This window comes from Acomys minous (genome assembly GCF_964271855.1).
Source record: "Acomys minous genome assembly, chromosome: 9".
In the NCBI taxonomy this organism is placed as follows: Eukaryota; Metazoa; Chordata; class Mammalia; order Rodentia; family Muridae; genus Acomys; species Acomys minous.
In genome coordinates, this window is record NC_140490.1 from 50,667,169 (window position 1) to 50,679,718 (window position 12,550).

Below are 12,550 nucleotides of genomic sequence, written 5' to 3' on the forward strand. Positions count from 1 at the left end.
TCTTCAAGCAAGTGTCTTGGGAGTTGGGATGTGGTACCTAGCAGGCTTCATTTGGCAGAGACAGGATAACAAAGAATGGCTTTCCATTACTGGGAGCAGTGGGGTGTCTGCATGGCTCAGCAGCTGACAGTACTTAAGCCAAAGATAGAGGAGGAGGAGGAGGAGGAAGACGAGGAGGAAGAGAACCTTTCCTCTGTGTGCCATTAATCCCTAATGAGAAAAACATTTACTTAGCCACACAGATGTTGGAGACTTCAATGGAAAATCCTTACAAATACATACAGTCAAAATACATACTTAAAAAATTTTTTATTTATTTACTTAACTTTTTGCCTGGTCCCATAGAGGCCAGAAGAAGGCATCAGATTCCCAGGCACTCTTGTGAGTCCCCATGTGGGTGAGTGCTGGGCACTGAAACCAAGCCCTCTGAAAGAATAGCCAGGGATCTTAACTGCTGAGCCATCTCTCCAGCTCAAAAATATCTACTTTTCAACAGGGTGCATAATCTCAACTCTCAAGAGCTGAGTCTGGAAGATTGCCACAAGCTCAAGGGCAGACTGTGGTACATAGTGGACTATGGAATGAAACCATCTCAGAAAACAAAAGACGCCTCCTTTGGATCAGTCATGGCTCATCTTGGCATAGGGTCTATGGCTGGACCATCTCTTATTTCTAGACCTTCGGCAATTTTTCTCTGGTATTCCTTCCCAGAGGAAATCACATCAGGGCATAGCTCATCCTCTGCTCCTGCTATAAATTCGAAAGCTTAAAAGAACAGCAAAGCAAAGAGATCTTTGGAGCAACTGTAAGAGACAGACAGACATGATTTATAGGAAACAAACACTCAAACATTGGTCTTTTGCCAAGATTTCCAAAAACCCTACCTGTAAACACACAGCTGAATTGGTTATGCAAACCTTTGCTCCAATAAGAGTGTTGAGCTGGGGCGCCGCCCCACAGTAGATGGATACTTAACGATGATCCCACAGATGGAAGTCAGCCACAGTGTTGCTGTTACTGGAACTTTCCCAGTGGCCCCTAGAGTGAGCTATGCATTGTATTTCACTTTAGTGCTCACCTGTGGTAGACATCCACTTCCCTTTGGGAAATATGCCTCCCATGCTCTGTGACTTCCCTGAGCTGCAGGTCCTATCTTCTGTGCATCACAAGGACAATGTCTGGTCTTCATTGTCTTAGAGAAGCCGCAACTTCTGCAGAGTTACCCCAGTGACCCTGCCTACAGCTACCAGAACAGGCCCCCTGGGGGATATGGAAGAAAAGACAGCATGTCACGTTGAGATCATAATGGTTAAACAAAACTAGAGTTTCTATTTTAGGTTCCCCTCCTCCCTTCTCTCCTCTCCTCACTTCCATTTTTTAAGTGTCATTCTGAGGAAACCCTGCAGCCTCTACAGAGGTCACATGACAAGCTGCTCAGAAGCCAGTAAAGACCTGAAATCAGCCAAGATTTTCACGTTGAAACAGATTCTCTACTCCAGAAGATGGCTGCCCTGATCGACAACTTGCCTACAACCTTAGGAGAAATTCTGACCCGGAGCCACAGGCTACTGCATGTTCCTGACCCACACAAGGTTAGATAAGCAATCCTCTAAAACAGGATACATTAAAAGGAACATTGACCATCGGTGCTCAAGTTTGAGCCCTGAGTCAACCATGCCAGAGGGTAACAGTGCAATGTGCAACTTCCTGGTAACATGAACCAACGTACGTCAGCTTAAAACAAGTTAAATCAGCACAACAGACTGAATGCTTTACATCCCAACAAATTTCGTATGCTGCAAACCTAACTCCCAGGAAGTGATGCTAGAGGGTAGAGACTTTGGGAGGAAATGAGGTCATAAGGGTGGAAACTCATGAGTGGGATTGGTGCCCTTATAAGAGAGGCCCCTAAGGTTCCCCATGCCGCTTCTATTATCCAAGAATATGTTGAGAACTGTCTGTTGTTGATGAACCAGGAAATGGATCTTCTCCAGACACCTTGACTTTGAACTATTCAGCTTCAGAACTGAGAGAAATAAATCTCTACTACTTACCAGCTGGGTGGCCTATGCCGTGACAACCAGTCCTCACAGCCTAAGATAATTCAGTCACTGATGGCTGTCACCCACTCATTTAAATACTTTTATTTGAGACCTAAGCACACGTCCATCACTGCTTTGGATTCTTGGGCTACATAGTTCAACATGGAACATCCCGAATGACCATGAGTTAGCTGCTGAGGAAATAAATGCAAAACAGCTAAAACCTCAGTGCAATCTGTGGTGTTGGGGGAGGGGAGGACATGTCAGGAAGCATCTTGATCCGATAAAACAGGAAATGGATGGCTTTTTAAAGGACTGTTGAGCAATGAGCAACATCAGCACAGAGGGAAGAACAACAGCAGCTCACAGCCTGGGCCAAAGCCTTTAATATGTCCCTGCTCCAGCTATTGAGCCTGAGCACAGTGACTAAAGAATCACTTAGAGGCCATTTGGGGAAACACGGAGTAATAAGACAAAGAGGCATTGATCCAATAAACTGTCCTCTACAAAGCACTCAGGTCATTTTCTTCCTCCACTTTTTCATGATCTCTAGTATTTCATCCTGAGAAATGACTCCATTACGAAAGCAACTCTACTTTTTAAAAGCGATCAAGGAAAGAAGATATTCCTTCCCAACCAGGCTCAGATCAGAGCAGGCGATGTCATTTCCATTTATCCCCAGGGGTTTTACATCTTCTTCACCCAGTACCCAGAATTACAGGAGCGAGTTCTACGCTATAATGGGTACCACTGTGGTGACACTAGTTCAAGGGACCAGGAGGGGGCCAGGGAGGATGCTATGTTAGGGGATCTCTAGTGAGCACTCACTCACACTGGGTCTTGATGGAGCACAGAGCAGCCACTTGATTACCTTTCCAGAGACTTCCTAACATCCCCCCCACCCCCGCCCAACTATCTCCCTCACCTCCAAAACTCCCAGGCTGTCAATCAATCACTTCTCATCATCAATTGAGAAAGTCTGTGGAGACAAAGGATATTCAGGGGCCATTGGAAAAACAGAGGAAGAGCCCTTGTCCTAGAAAAGTGTCATCAGAACAATGGCCATGAAGCCCCCGTATTTGATGTCGCATCGCTGACTGACCTGGCCTGCCAGGGACCAAAAGGCCTGAGGCCGACTCCCACCCATTCAGTATTTGCAGCAAACATCCTGCTGGGCCACTCATTAGGTATGCAAGGCATCCGGCTTAGTCCTGAGAAGACAGCGATCTGATCCTAAGATATTCACAGAGACATCCTGCTTTGTCTCACCTGAAAGACCCCTCCCCTTGCAAATGTTCCCGGGGCTCAACCCAGAAGATTTTGTACTTTTCCACTACTCCCTTGCGTACCCCGCCCGCCCTAAAGCAGGTTTTAAAAAGCCTGCCCTTACCTTTAATAAACGAGCTCTTGACAAGCAATTGTTCGCTTGAGCTACTGTCTCTCTCCCGCCCATGTCTTTATGTACAGGTTGCGACCCCCCTCGATCCCCCAATAACTGACCAGCTGGACTGGTTGGTGGACTAATTATCGTTACATGGATTAATTTCATCTGGCGACCACGAAGGGACTCGAGGTGCGGGTTTCTCCCCGAACGGATTAAGGGACCGGTCCACAGGAGTTTTCATGACCAGCCGAGCTCGCCCGGCCGGCTTCGTCATTAGGTGAGTCATCCGTTCGCATATCTCAAGAATGGGCCATTCGCTGTCCAAGGAAGCAAAGTTCATAAAAGGCTTAAAGGACGTACTCAGAGAGAGAGGTATTAGGGTAAAAAAGAAACATTTGATTGAGTTTTTTGTTTTTATTGACCAGACCTGTCCCTGGTTCATGATTGATGGACCTACTATTCATTCTGAAAAGTGGCAGAAGGTGGGGCGTGAGCTTAATGCACTTATTAAAAAAGATGGTAATACAGCGGTGTCGAACAGTATTTTTTCTTATTGGGGCCTTATACGGGACATAATTGAGTCCGGCGAAAACGAAAGCGGAGAGAGGCAGCTCCTCTCCGTGGCTGAACTCTGCCTGCGCGAATCTCTCCCTCCTTCTCGTGTTCCTTCCTGTTCCTCTTTGCAGGGTTCCTCTCTTCCTACATCCTCGGAGCCCTTAAAAAATCTTTCCCCTGCGCCTGCGTCCAAGCCTTCCCCTTCCTCCCGCCGTCTCTATCCGTCGCTTCCTCCCACCCATGAGGACCCCATTTCCGCTATGGAACGCGGGTGTTCACCACTTTGTGCCCCTGTTTTTCCCCCAAAAAGGGCACCCTCTGTCCGATCCGGTCCGCCAGCCTCTCCTGTTCCTTCTCCGTCGGCCGCCCCTTCACGCGCCTCCCGCCATTCCGCCATTTTCCTTTCTCAGGCCCCAGATGAGCCCTTGGATCCGGATGCTGCTGCCACCCTTGAGGAGGAGGCTGCTCGACATCATTCCGATGATGGCCTCCTCCGCGCGGCGCCAACCTTTCCCTCCTCTACCTTGCTCACTCTTCCCCCTCCCCTTACTAAGCCCTACCCTGCCTCCCGGCTCCCGCCACCTTGTTCCCTCCCAAACTGCTTTTGCCAGACGGAGGCTCATCTCCAACACCAGATCTCCCATGCGACGAAGATTCTTCAGCTTCAACAACGGCTTTCGCTTTTAACAACGCGCATTTCCTCCACAGCTCCGTTTATTTTCCCTGTCACCCGTTCCCAGAGCCAGCCCGCCCTGAGCGGGGCGAAAACTGAGGCCATTGATTCAGGCGCTGCTTTGGGAGACCCACCTGCCCCTACACCCTCCCAGTCGTCCGCGGCCCTTGTAGATTCTGATAGTGAGCATGATTCCTCAGGTTCGGAGGGAGAACAGAAAGGTGGTGGAACGGCTCCTGACCCTACCCCCACTGCTTATCATAAACTCAAATTTAAAAAGCTAGAAAAACTTAACACGGCTGTCCGTAGTTACGGACCTAATGCGCCGTTCACACTCTCCCTCCTTGATGATTTGGCAGATGGAGGTCATCTAACGCCCAACGAGTGGATCACCACTGCACAGACTGTCCTCACTCGAGGACAGTTCCTTTCTTGGAGGGCGGACTGGGCTGATCGTTGCCGTGACCTTATCCGAAAAAACGTACAGCAGGGACATCGCGAGACCCGTGAATGGTCTCTTGACAAACTCCTTGGCCAGGGCAAATATGCCACTGACGAAAAACAGCGTGCACTCCCCTTTTCCTTACTTTCACATTCTAGTTCTGCCGCTCTCGCTGCTTGGAGAACTATTGCTTCCACGGGCTCCGCCCTGTCCCCTATTACCAAGATTCTTCAGGGACCTCAGGAGCCCTTCAGCGACTTCGCTGCGCGCCTCCTGGAGGCTTCAGAAAGATCCCTTGGTCCTGGCCAGACAGACAGTAAATTTCTTACACAATTGGCCTTTGAAAATGCCAACTCAGCCTGTAAGGCAGTTCTTAGACACAAATATAAGGGCAGGGATCTTGATGAGATGATTCAGCTTTGCCGAGAGGTTGATCCCCTAACTGATAAGTTTACCAAGGCCATTATGGCCGTCGGAGCCCTCCCTAGCGGGGCCTCCTGTTACCGGTGCGGCCAACCGGGACATTTTGCCCGCGCCTGCCCAAATGAGCGTAACCGCCCACCCTCACAGGCTGGACAGCCGCCGGTCGTTCCGCCACCCACTGGATCCCGGGGACCTGTGGCCCGGCCCCCCCCTACTACGCTCTGCCCTCGTTGCCGTAGAGGTCGTCATTGGGCGAACACCTGCCGTTCCACTGTTGATGCCATGGGTAACCCTCTCCCCCCGCATTCGGGAAACTCCTCTGGGGGCCAGTCCCGGGCCCCTCACCCTATCCAATTCCAGCCTGCGTCGGGACCGGTGTCACAGGCTCCCCCCAATTTACAGACCCGCTTCCATCCACAGACCTCCTACCCCACCTCCCAAACCCAACCTCCTCCCATTCCAGCGGCGGCCCCTTGCCCTCCCCCACAGGATGGGACTTCCGTGCCACCACCTCTACAATACTGACGCCCGAGGATGGAACCTTGTCCTTGCCTGTCGCCCTCTTTGGAAACCCTCCCCCTCTTCCCCTCCTGGTCCTCGGCCGTGCCTCTTCTGCCCTTATCGGGCTACTCATCTATCCCCTCGTTTTAAAACACCCGCTCCCTTCTCCTACGCTCCTCCTTGCCGCCGCTACCCAGGGCCCTCTCTCCATCTCTCCTGGTCAGATTCTGGCCTGGGCCCTTCCGTTAACCCTGGCTGACTCTGTTGTCTCTCCTCCCGCCACCCCGACTCCCTCCCTGCCCCCCTCCGCTTTTTGGGTCCAACGCTTAACTTCTGATAGACCCCATCTTACACTAAGGCTTGATGGCCGCCCCTTTGAAGGCATCATTGATTCCGGGGCAGATTCGACGGTCCTGTCCCAATCTTCTTGGCCCTCGTCTTGGCCCTGTCAGCCCTCCCTTACTCACCTTCAGGGCATCGGAATATCTACCAATACCCTTCAAAGTTCTAAGGTCCTTCGCTGGACTGACCCTGATGGCCAGACAGGGACGGTGCAACCGTTCATTGTCCCAGGGTTACCCGTTAATCTGTGGGGCCGGGACATACTCTCTCAGATGGGGGTCTTTATCTATAGCCCCTCCTCTCCTGTCACGCATCAGCTTTTGGATCAAGGCTATTTGCCAGGCCAGGGCCTCGGCAAGCTGGGACAGGGGCGTCTCGAGCCCATTGTCCCTATGCCTAGGATTAGTCGCCAAGGGCTGGGATATGAACAAAATTTTTTATAAGGGCCACTTCTCCCCCTGCACTCCAGGCCGATAAAATTACTTGGAGAACTGATTCTCCTGTCTGGATCGATCAGTGGCCCCTTCCTTCCCGTAAACTGGCCGCAGCCTCAAGGCTGGTGCAGGAGCAACTTGATGCAGGCCATGTTGAGCCCTCTACTTCCCCCTGGAACACCCCCATTTTTGTCATCCAAAAAAGGAATGGTGCCTGGCGACTCCTCCAGGACCTCAGGGAAATTAACAAGACCATGATGCCCATGGGAGCTCTGCAGCCTGGTCTCCCCTCTCCTGTAGCTATCCCTAAAGGATTTCATAAACTTGTTCTCGACCTTAAAGATTGCTTCTTTTGCATTCCCCTACACCCTGACGATTCCAAACGTTTTGCCTTTAGCCTCCCTGTTGTTAATCATGTTGGGCCCTCACCCAGATTTCAATGGCGGGTACTTCCTCAGGGCATGGCCAACAGTCCCACTCTTTGTCAAAAATATGTAGCCCAGGCCATCGACCCGCTACGCCTTAGGTACCCACATTTATATATTATTCATTATATGGATGACATCTTACTTGCTGGCCCTAACACGGCTGAGCTCTCTCTCGTCACCCAGGAACTTGTTAAGAGTTTGGGTCATCTGGGACTTAAAATTGCCCCAGACAAAATACAACTACACCCCCCTTTTCTTTTTCTGGGCTATGAACTTGGGACCTCTTCAGTCAGGACCCAAAAGGTCCAGCTCCGCCGAGACACCCTTAAAACACTTCATGACTTCCAGCAGCTTTTGGGGGACATAAACTGGCTGCGCCCCTACCTTAAGCTCACTACTGGAGAGCTTAAACCCCTTTTTGATATTTTAAAAGGCAACTCTGACCCTTCTTCACCACGCAGTCTCACTGCTGAAGCTTCAGTGGCCCTACAAAAGGTCGAAGACGCCATCTTCCACCAGTCCATCTCCTATTATGACCCTACCCAGCCTTTCGCGCTCATAATTTTTCCTTCCCTCTTTGCCCCCACAGGACTGCTCTGGCAACGGACCCCTCTCTTTTGGCTTCATCTCCCCTCCTCCTCCACTAAGGTCCTTCCTACCTATCCTACTCTGGTTGCGTCTCTCATTCGACAGGGGCGGGAAGCGGCCACCAGGCTTTTCGGAAGGGACCCTCACTCTATTATCACGCCTTACTCGGCCACACAAATAAGGTGGCTTTTTCAAAATTCAGATGATTGGGCGGTCTCCTGTATTTCTTTTTGCGGCCTATTAGATAATCATTATCCCCCAGATAAACTAATTCAATTCCTGCAGCGACAACCTGTCATCTTCCCGAGAGTCACCCGCTCCAGACCCCTCCCCCAAGCTTCCCTGGTTTTTACTGATGGCTCCTCTACCGGGGTTGCTGCCCTCTCTGTGGACGGAGCTATCCTGCAAAAACAAACCCCCCATACCTCTGCTCAGCTTGTTGAGCTGGAAGCTGTCGCACACGCCTTTACATTGCTTCCCCATACTCCCTTTAATCTATATACTGATAGTGCCTATGTCGCGTCCTCTGTTCCACTCCTCGAGACGGTTCCTCGTATTAAGCCTGCTACTAATGCCTCCCCTCTCTTCTCCCGTATCCAACAGCTTATTCTTTTGCGCTCTCAGCCTTTTTTCGTTGGTCATATTCGTGCTCACTCTACCCTGCCAGGGCCTCTGACTACACTTAATGCCCAGGTGGACTCAGCCACGCGCCCCCTGCTTTCAGGGCTGGCCGTTCCATCCGCCAGTGACCCCGTTGCTATGGCCAGGGAGGCTCACGCCCTCCACCACCTTAATTCCCAAAGCCTCCGCCACATGTTCTCCATCACTCGGGAACAAGCCCGGGCTATTGTTAAAGAATGCCAGGCATGTGTCACCTTTCTTCCCGAGCCACATACGGGAGTCAACCCTCGTGGCCTCATGCCTGGACAGGTCTGGCAAATGGATGTTACTCATTTCTCCTCTTTTAAGAAACTTAAGTATATTCATGTGTCTATAGATACTTTTAGTGGATTTATTTGCGCCTCTCCGCACGCTGGAGAGGCTACTAGAGATGTTATTGATCATGTTTTATATTGCCTTACTGTTGCCCCCAAACCCTATACCTTAAAGACTGATAACGGCCCTGGGTATACAAGCTCTGCCTTCAAGTCCTTCTGTGCCCAACTACAGATTAAACATGTTACGGGGATACCTTACAATCCCCAAGGACAAGGAATTGTCGAGAGGGCCCATCAGACACTTAAAGCAATGCTTAATAAATTACAGTTTTCCAAAGGAATCCTATATCCCTCTACAGCAGGGCCTCGCCTGCTTCTCAATCATGCATTGTTCATCCTAAATTTTCTACAAAAGGATGATCTTGGCCATTCGGCGGCCGATCGCCTTTGGCACTCCTCCACCTCCTCCACCTATGCCAAGGCTCTGTGGAAGGATCCACTGACCCACCGATGGCATGGACCCGACCCAGTCCTTATTTGGGGCAAAGGTCATGCCTGCATTTATGATCAGAAAGAACAAAATGCGCGCTGGTTACCTGAGCGCCTAGTCAAACCTTTTAACCCCCCTCTCCCAGGGAACTCCCCTGAGGAAAAGATGTAATTGTGCTCTTTTTTAGGATAAAAAAGATACCGCCGATGCATCACGTTGCTACTCACCACATCGCTCCTTTGCCTCCGCCTCCCTGAAGTGATTCTCGCCGCATTTCTGCGCCAACCTCAGCCTTATACAATCTATAATTTTATCTGGGTCATTATTAACCAAGCGGGAGATATTGTTAGTTCCTCCTCCTCTCAGGGCATTAATCCCCAGTGGCTCGATTTACAGGTTGACCTCTGTGCCCTGGCCCTGGGAGGCCCCTCTTCTTGGGGCGTGGAAGACATTTTTTTTTCTCTCGCTCGGTTGGTGGTCCCAGTCCCGGCTGCTGTAATGACCTGGAGCGCATCATGCTCCACAAAACCTTACACCAAGATGGGATTGCTTGGGCCGGAGGGCTCTATGTTTTCCCGGGACCCTCTCATCGCTGTGGTGGGGCCCAAGATTTTTACTGTGCCTCTTGGGGGTGTGAGACCACTGGCGACACGTACTGGAAGCCATCCTCTTCTTGGGACCCTTAAAGACCTTTGCAATGTAGCTCGTTCAGTCACCAATGGCTGGTGCAACCCCCTGACCATTCGCTTCACTGAGCCCGGTAAACGTGCCATTTGGACGGGTCGTGGATTTGAATGGGGCCTCCGTGTTTATAAATCAGAGTACGATTTTGAACTTACGTTCAGGTTACACCTCCTGAAAGAAGGTACCCAGTAAGGGCGCTGCAGTGGTTGGGCCTAATCATATTTTCCATCATCCTGTTCCCGTTCCTGCTCCTGACCCGCCCCCCCCCCCCCCCGCCTAAACCCGCCACCCCCATGCCTCCCTCCCCTCCCACCCCCTCCCTTCCGACCTACCCTCCCCCTGGGCCCCCCCCCCATTTCGGCTGATGTCATTCCCCAGTTGACAAATGCCTCCATATGGGCCTTAAAAAAAAAAAAAAAAAAAAAATGAATGACTCCTCCTTGTCATTTCCTGAATGTTGGATGTGTTTCTCCCCCTCCCCGCCCTTTTACGAGGGTATTGCTCTTCTTTCCACCTTGCTCTTTACTAATGTTACCCCACCCTCACCGGCTTAGCTCCCGACAATCGCATTACCCTCCAGCCTGTTTCCGGCATAGGTACTTGCCTCCTGGGTCCCCATATGCTCCCTCCCCCAACCTCTTCCCCTCAGCGACGTTCGCGCCCAGACTGTCATTCCCGACCTCTCCCTCCCCTACATTCTCGCGCCAAATAACACCCATTTTGCTTGTTCCTCTGGTTTAACCTCGATCGTCTATGCCCCTACCTTCCTTTCCTCCAAAGACTGGTGTGTCCTTGTTATTCTTCTTCCCCGTTTTACTATTCATGACCCCGACTCATTTTTAAATTTTCTGAAAGGGGGAATTTCCCCAACCCTAACCTTGCCTCCCCCTGGCTTACTACCCTTCTCCTCACCCTGCTCGGGCCCCTCGTTGGTGTTCTCCTTCTATTATCCTTTGGCCCATGGACTTTAAACCGTCTTACAGGGTTTGTTAAAAGTCAGGTTGAAGCTGCCACCAAGAATATCCAGGTTCACTACCGCAGCCTGGAGACTGAGGACTCAAATGAGACTTCTATTTCCATCCAGGAGATTTCACCTACACCTACGTTAACTATGGGCAGCCTTTGCAGTTCCTATGGGCGGCCTTTGCAGTTCCCGAGGATGCAGAATGCTGGATGGTGAGATTGGTTGTGCCCTCGGTGCCTTTGATAAACCTGTGCAAGCCCTCCCCTATATCTTTTGGCCTGAGCCCACCTTGACCTGACCCCCGATAGTGCCTGGTAAGTCAGAGACGGAGCGTTCGAATAAGCCTCGGTTATCAGACGTCGGTCGGTCCTTGGTGGGAGGACAGACCATAGGCGTGGTAAGATTGAGCATCGATCCTCTAGCAGGCTCAGGCCATCGCGAGGCCCCCTCTCCTTGGGAATTTGGCCGGTCCAGAATAACTGTTGTCCTGAAACATTGGACATTAGTGATTCTTAAATATACCGCCATCCTGTAACAATGACTGGTGACCTCCTAAAGGTCATTCGCTGGGCTGTAAGGTCTCCCTCAGGCCAAAGTAAACAAAAGGGGTGAAGATGCCAGGGACCAAAAGGCCTGAGGCCGACTCCCACCCATTCAGTATTTGCAGCAAACATCCTGCTGGGCCACTCATTAGGTATGCAAGGCATCCGGCTTAGTCCTGAGAAGACAGCGATCTGATCCTAAGATATTCACAGAGACATCCTGCTTTGTCTCACCTGAAAGACCCCTCCCCTTGCAAATGTTCCCGGGGCTCAACCCAGAAGATTTTGTACTTTTCCACTACTCCCTTGCGTACCCCGCCCGCCCTAAAGCAGGTTTTAAAAAGCCTGCCCTTACCTTTAATAAACGAGCTCTTGACAAGCAATTGTTCGCTTGAGCTACTGTCTCTCTCCCGCCCATGTCTTTATGTACAGGTTGCGACCCCCCTCGATCCCCCAATAACTGACCAGCTGGACTGGTTGGTGGACTAATTATCGTTACATGGATTAATTTCACTGGCCCAGAACATGGGTTTGAGGCTGTGGGCTAGGGCCTTGCCCCAGGTCTACAGAATTGACAGCATTTGATCAAGAAGGAGAGATTACCTCCCATTGAGCCACAATGAGCCAAGCTCAGACACAGGCCAGAGCATGTGTGTTGGGATACAGTATAAGAGACACTCAGGAGCCAGATGGAGGGGTAAGAAAGGCAAGTCGTGCACTGACTCTCACCTCCAAAGCGTCCTCACTCGCACTGCGATAAAGGACCTTCAGGCCTTCTCCTTTGTAGCAGACACCATCTGAAGCCTGTCAGCAGAGAGCTGTGCCTGTGTGTGGGAGGAAGGGACTCTCTTCCTGGCTCTGCTTGGCTGCTGTCCTCGCTCACCTTGAGCCCTGTGACTCCTGGTGGCTTTCCCCATCTGTGCAAGTGGAAAATGCAGTCCTTATGCTCATGGCCAGCCCTGACTTGCAGCCTCCCTTGTTGATCCATGTGCACACTCCACTTTTTGCACTGCCTTGTTGGAGAGTAGGCCCCTGAGATTCCCCCCCCCCCTTCTCCTTTTGTGCACTCTTCTACCAGACCTGGTCTCTATCCTGGATAAGTGTCTCCTCCTTGACCAGC

General features: G+C 51.1%; 1 long non-coding RNA gene across 1 annotated transcript in view; it reads right to left on the bottom strand.

Annotated features, from left to right (window-relative positions):
* LOC311604645 overlaps nucleotides 1–12,237 on the bottom strand; it is a 56,070-nt gene extending 43,833 nt beyond the window's left edge. The window contains exon 1 of the long non-coding RNA XR_014781600.1: nucleotides 12,160–12,237. This is a non-coding gene — a long non-coding RNA (uncharacterized lncRNA). The remainder of the gene's footprint in view (nucleotides 1–12,159) is intronic.
* Between the last annotated feature and the right edge of the window lie 313 nt (nucleotides 12,238–12,550).